Source organism: Sander lucioperca, chromosome 8 (genome assembly GCF_008315115.2).
Source record: "Sander lucioperca isolate FBNREF2018 chromosome 8, SLUC_FBN_1.2, whole genome shotgun sequence".
NCBI classification, from domain to species: domain Eukaryota; kingdom Metazoa; phylum Chordata; class Actinopteri; order Perciformes; family Percidae; genus Sander; species Sander lucioperca.
The window spans coordinates 26,819,350-26,826,040 of NC_050180.1; positions in this window are offsets into that span (position 1 = coordinate 26,819,350).

The window sequence follows — 6,691 nt, forward strand, 5'->3', positions numbered from 1 at the left end:
TAGGGGAATAGACTGAGTATTTTTTGTGATGTCTTTATTCACAGTTTTCACCAGCATGTCAATGACGAAGTGTGAGTCTGTCTTCATTGGCTGCGGTTTAACTTGTGTTAAATCAGAGTTGCAACACACTGTATAAGATAAGTAAGTGATAGTGAAATACTATTAAAGTGCTACAGCTGCATTTATAGTAGAGACAAAACAGAAGAAAGGTTTTATTTCTGTAATTCACTACTTTGTTTTAACATGGCTCCCTCTGCTCAGGTTAGGGTTAGTCAGCAGCAGTCCCAACGTTTTTGTCGTTTTTCGATGTTTTTTTATAACCAGGGGTTAAATAGATTGGGAGGACTGGCCAGGTGCTCCCAGTTACCTTGGTAAGACCTCAGCCACAGACGTGCACAAGAAAGACAACAGTACACAGGCACAAGGCAACAGGTTCTGGGCCGTCACAGTTCTCACATAGAACTTGGGCGACAACACTGTCAAGAAAAGGTTGTATTATTAATAAAATGTCTATGCCAACATCACCAGAAGACGGCTGATGAAAGGATTTTTTAAAACATGTTCATAGAGAGGAAACATGTAGGTTTGCTGATGAATCTGGGGGAATTTCCAGCTCATGAATGATGTAAATTGAGACAGTGGTACCCAGGTCTCATTCAGGTCAGTGACCAACATAACCTCATAACCTCTCCAGGCAGAGGAATACTTCAACTTTGTCCCTCCATAGATGATGAGACATGTAGCAGCTGAATGATAAGACAGAGCTGGTCACCCTGCCAAGGCCATAGAGAAAAGTAAACTCAACACAATATGTATATAATGAGATATTTAGGCACAGTCAATATCTTTGTTTACTTTGAAGGTTTAGCTAAACTTAACGCCATCCAGTTGGATGTTTAAATACACCTTCAGGAAGACAGGAACTTCAGAGAGTTGGGATGGCACCAACACTGTACTGTGTGATCCTAAATCCTCCTCAATTGAGTGTTTATGCTCCTTTCCTTTCATGTTTAAATGCTCTTGTGTAAATCATCAAAGTCTCTCAAAAACCTTGACATATGTGAAATGAGTTGTGATGCTCCTGAGTTTTTCCTTAAGAGTATTCACCATAACCAGAGTCAGTATGTAAACACATACAGGGGAACAAGGAACCAAAGACAAGAAAACTTTGATACAACACAGTCACAGTCTGTGCTTTTACAAAACCAACTTGTCCTCAGTGTGAGTTTTGTTTGGCATGTTTAAACACACCAACAGGAATATTATATCCTTGTTGACTTGTTTAAACAGATAAAAATCACATGCATCCCTGCTGAACACATAACATGGTTTGAGTGGTTTGCCAACTGAGGGGAAGTAAGGTGGATTCTACACACATAGACAATGATAAAAGAAGCTCTTTGAGGGTTTTGGGGGGATGGGTCAAATAACACAGGACTTTCACCCAGGAGACCAGGGTTCATGTCCTGTTCTTGTCCCGTTTGTCACTGAAACATACATTTCGTAACACCAAACAAAGGAAATAATTTCCAACTTTCTTTTATTGAAGAAATTGAATAATGAATTGAATATAAATGGCAGCACTAAAAAAGGAACGACAGTTACATTTTAAAGTGCAGTTTTCTGCTGATATTTTCTTTTGAATAACTACAAAATCAGAGTTATCATGAGTGTCTTTCACAATGTGTTTATGTTGTTAGACCACTTTCTCTTACCCCCATCATTGCCAGGTGTTTTGAAAGACTGATCCTTCCCCACATAAAGGCTGCCATCCCTGCTGATCTTGATAAACATCAGTTTCCATATCAGACCAACAGATGAACAGATGATGCAGTTACAACAGCTCTCCACTCAATGCTAACACACCTGGAACATCAGAACACATATGTAAGAATGCTGTTTGTTGACTTTAGTTCAGCTTTTAGTACAATACTCCCATACAAACTGATCCATAAACAGAGCAACTTGGGCTTACAACAAACACGTACAACACGTCTGAGTTGATTTGAATGCACGATAAGTAGGCGTCTCTGCACGTTACTCAGTATGGGTCAGTTGATTGATAGACTCATATAGATGTAGGCAATAAAAATAATATATTTTTAAAATGTTTTTAAAAATATAGAGGAAAACTCATTTAAATATGCAATAATAAAGATCAGTGTATATGATGGAATAGTGGCATTAGAATGTGCATGAGGCCACCAAATTTGGGCTATTACGGCCAAACATATCTCTAGGGAGGCATGCTCCCAGACCCCCCTACGTTATAGTAAACCTTAAATTACACTAGTTTTATTTTAGCAGGTCCCCCATTGGGCGAGATGCGGCAGTAAAACACTTTGGAACGGTTTATGGATATGTGGGTGTTTCCATCAGTCATAAATGAAATGTTGGCTAGTTGGAATCCGTGATTTGGAGAGACAAATGGTAGAGGCTCTCTCAACAAATATCCTCCTTCTGAACAATCTGTCCCCCTCGTTTCTGAAATCATGGCTACGCCCCTGTGTCCAACCCCACAACAAATTTGTGGACGACACCACCGTAATTGGACTCATAACAGACAACGACAAAACAGCCTACAGAGGGGAGGTACAACATCTGGCTCAGTGGTGTCAGCATAACAACCTAGACCTTAAAAACTAAGACCAAGGAAGTGATGATAGATTTCAGCCAGTCAGGGTGTACTCAACATCCCACCCTCTGCAGGACATCTACACTGACGACTGAAAAAGAAAGCCTGCTGTATAATAAAGGACCCATCCCACCCTGGACACTGCCTGTTCTCACCCCTCCCCTCCGAGAGTGGGTACAGAGCAATGAAATATAAAACAAATCAGCTGAAAAACAGCTTCTTACCAAGAGCTGTAGCCACTGCCCCCCCCCCCCCCGCCCACACACACACACACACACACACACACACACACACACTCACTTCCAAAGAATAAAAGAACTTGAATCGCTGTTTTGCACAAATTGTTTTATGCTACTAACTTACATTAACCACTGTTTCAAAGGTTTTAAAAAACTTGTTTTACTATTTAAGATATCTTATATATATTTAGCTTTCATTCATATTTTTTTCTAGTTGCCTTTGTCTGTGTTGTATTGACTTACTTTGTTCTATTTATTAAATTTGTATGCACACTGATGAAGTGCTTCTGAACAGATCTATCTGTCTCTATTGCGCAAGTTGATATCGCAATGACCATATAAAAAAAATGATATATTGTGCAGCCGTATCACTCTTAAGACAAAAAAAAGAGCTCAAAGAGACAGAAACAATCATAATGAGACACAAAACAACAGCAAAGAGACACAAAATGACCTCAAACTCAAAATGACAAAAATCATTCTGAGAAAAGATTTACCTTCAATGTGTTTCTGTGTGTGTGAAAACGACGAATAAATAATGATGATAAAGTTGTATTGATCATTAGAGGTCTCCAGCTGTGGGCAGTGTGACAGAGTTGATCCACTGAGATCATATGCGTAGATTTCAGGGGGATGCAGGAGTATGTTCCCTCCCAACATTTAGAAGACGTAGATTTGTCTCCCTCAAAAAATATGAAAAACCCACTCCCCAAAACATGTACGGAAAACAATAACTGTGTCTACTTTGCAGCATCAGGGGTTAAAGAACATGAAATGAAAAATAAAGACAGATTTATGTAGATTTAAACTTTGGAGCTTCTGGCTTTAACAAGGTCTCATTCTCTAACGGATTAGCTGTTGAGATGGAGTTGATTCCTAAAATAACATCCTGAAACACGTGTGATGTTTTGAATGTGAAGAAAGTTTTGAACAATAAAGGAGAATAATCATTTCTTTTACATAAATAAAGACATTTGCGGCGAGGAGCTGTGGTCTTAGGGTCTTAGGTGCCTCAAGGGGCGGTAACCCACGAACACCATGGTGGACACCGGTGGTCAGGGAAGCCATCCGACTGAAGAAGGAGTCTTTCCGGGATATGTTATCCCATAGGACTCCGGAGGCAGTGGCAAGGTACCGAAGGGCCCGAAGGGCTGCAGCCTCTGCCGTGAAAGAGGCAAAGCAGCGGGTGTGGGAGGAGTTCGGAGAAGACATGGAGAAGGACTTTCGGTCGGCACCAAGGTGCTTCTGGAAAACCGTTCGCCACCTCAGGAGGGGGAAGCGGGGAACCATCCATGCTGTGTACAGTAGGGATGGGATGCTGTTGACCTCAACTGAGGAGGTAATAGGGCGGTGGAAGGAGCACTTTGAGGAACTCCTAAATCCGACTAATACGCCCTCTATGGTAGAGGCAGAGCTGGAGGATGATGGGGGATTGTCGTCAATTTCCCTGGTGGAAGTTGCTGAGGTAGTTAAACAACTCCACAGTGGCAAAGCCCCAGGGATTGATGAGATCCGTCCAGAAATGCTTAAAGCTCTGGGTGTGGAGGGGTTGTCTTGGTTGACACGCCTCTTCAACATTGCGTGGAAGTCTGGGACGGTGCCTAAGGAGTGGCAGACCGGGGTGGTGGTTCCCCTTTTCAAAAAGGGGGACCAGAGGGTGTGTGCCAATTATAGGGGTATCACACTTCTCAGCCTCCCTGGTAAAGTCTTCTCCAAGGTGCTGGAAAGGAGGGTTCGGTCGATAGTCGAACCTCAGGTTGAAGAGGAACAATGCGGATTCCGTCCTGGTCGTGGAACAACGGACCAGATCTTTACTCTCGCAAGGATCCTGGAGGGAGCCTGGGAGTATGCCCAACTGGTCTACGTGTGCTTTGTGGATCTGGAGAAGGCCTATGACCGGGTCCCCCGGGAGATACTGTGGGAGGTGCTGCGGGAGTATGGGGTGAGGGGGTCCCTTCTCAGGGCCATCCAATCTCTGTACTACCAAAGTGAGAGCTGTGTCCGGGTTCTCGGCAGTAAGTCGGACTCGTTTCAGGTGAGAGTTGGCCTCCGCCAGGGCTGCGCTTTGTCACCAATCCTGTTTGTAGTATTTATGGACAGGATATCGAGGCATAGTCGGGGTGGAGAGGGGTTGCAGTTCGGTGGGCTGGGGATCTCATCGCTGCTTTTTGCAGATGATGTGGTCCTGATGGCATCATCGGCCTGTGACCTTCAGCACTCACTGGATCGGTTCGCAGCCGAGTGTGAAGCGGCTGGGATGAGGATCAGCACCTCTAAATCGGAGGCCATGGTTCTCAGCAGGAAACCGATGGAGTGCCTTCTCCAGGTAGGGAATGAGTCCTTACCCCAAGTGAAGGAGTTCAAGTACCTTGGAGTGGTCGGAGAATCGGCGCAGCGGGTGCGGTATTACATTCAATTTATCGCACCGTTGTGACGAAAAGAGAGCTGAGCCAGAAGGCAAAGCTCTTGATCTACCGGTCAGTTTTCGTTCCTACCCTCACCTATGGTCATGAAGGTTGGGTCATGACCGAAAGAACGAGATCCAGGGTACAAGCGGCCGAAATGGGTTTCCTCAGGAGGGTGGCTGGTGTCTCCCTTAGAGATAGGGTGAGAAGCTCAGTCATCCGTGAGGAGCTCGGAGTAGAGCCGCTGCTCCTTCGCGTCGAAAGGAGCCAGTTGAGGTGGTTCGGGCATCTGGTAAGGATGCCCCCTGGGCGCCTCCCTAGGGAGGTGTTCCAGGCACGTCCAGCTGGGAGGACCCAGGACTAGGTGGAGGGATTATATATCCAACCTGGCCTGGGAACGCCTTGGGATCCCCCAGTCGGAGCTGGTTAATGTGGCTCGGGAAAGGGAAGTTTGGGGTCCCCTGCTGGAGCTGCTACCCCCGCGACCCGAGACCGGATAAGCAGATGAAGATGGATGGATGAAGACATTTGCACCATAAATTGTTGCATTAAATTTCAACAGAATGCAGGAAATGAAGTGTTTGGCAGACAATATTTTATGAGCGACGGCCCCCAGACCCCCCAGTTATAATGTGTCCCCCCATCAATGTTGAAACCAAACCTACACCCTTGACTGAGAGGCAGAAACATCATCAGATCCAGAGGTTCAGCAGCTGGATCTATAAAACAACATGTCTGCCCTCTGCTGGAGACCCTGAGCTAACACATCACCGTCTGTCTGTTGGCTTTTAAACAGTGTTGGGGAGGAACTAGTTACATGTAACGGAGTTAATAAAGGTACATGAGTTAATGAAGGTAAATGTAATCTGTTACAGTTACTGGAAAAAAAAATGTCTGATTAAATTACAGTTAACTGTGAAAATGTTCATGATTACATTGGGAGTTAGATGTGAATATTTTCTGTAAAAAGCTTCGGCCTTATGTAGAATAATATTAATTTAGTTGCTTTGCATGTTTTTCATGTGCACAATGTCTTCTTTTGCCATTTCCAGTAACAGCCGTTCAATAAAGTTAGATGCTATTATTCTGATGCTTTGGATTGGTTTTCACCCTTTTGACAGTTAAATCACCTCTCAAGCTGTCTGAGAGTTGCCACTATATGTAGGGTGGGGGGTTTGATCATGCACAACAAAACAAAACGTGCAAGAATTAAATCCCTCTCCTAAAACCATGGAATAAGTGCCATGTGCATGCCAAAACACTTATTTATTACCTTCCAATGGAAAATAACCTGAAATGAAATAGCACAACGTGGTGTAAACATAAAACACAGAGCTTTGAAGCTGGAGAGCGGAGTTCACTTTGTGGTGAAAACAAAACACTTTCACCCAGGAAACGCTGTTCGTTCCTCC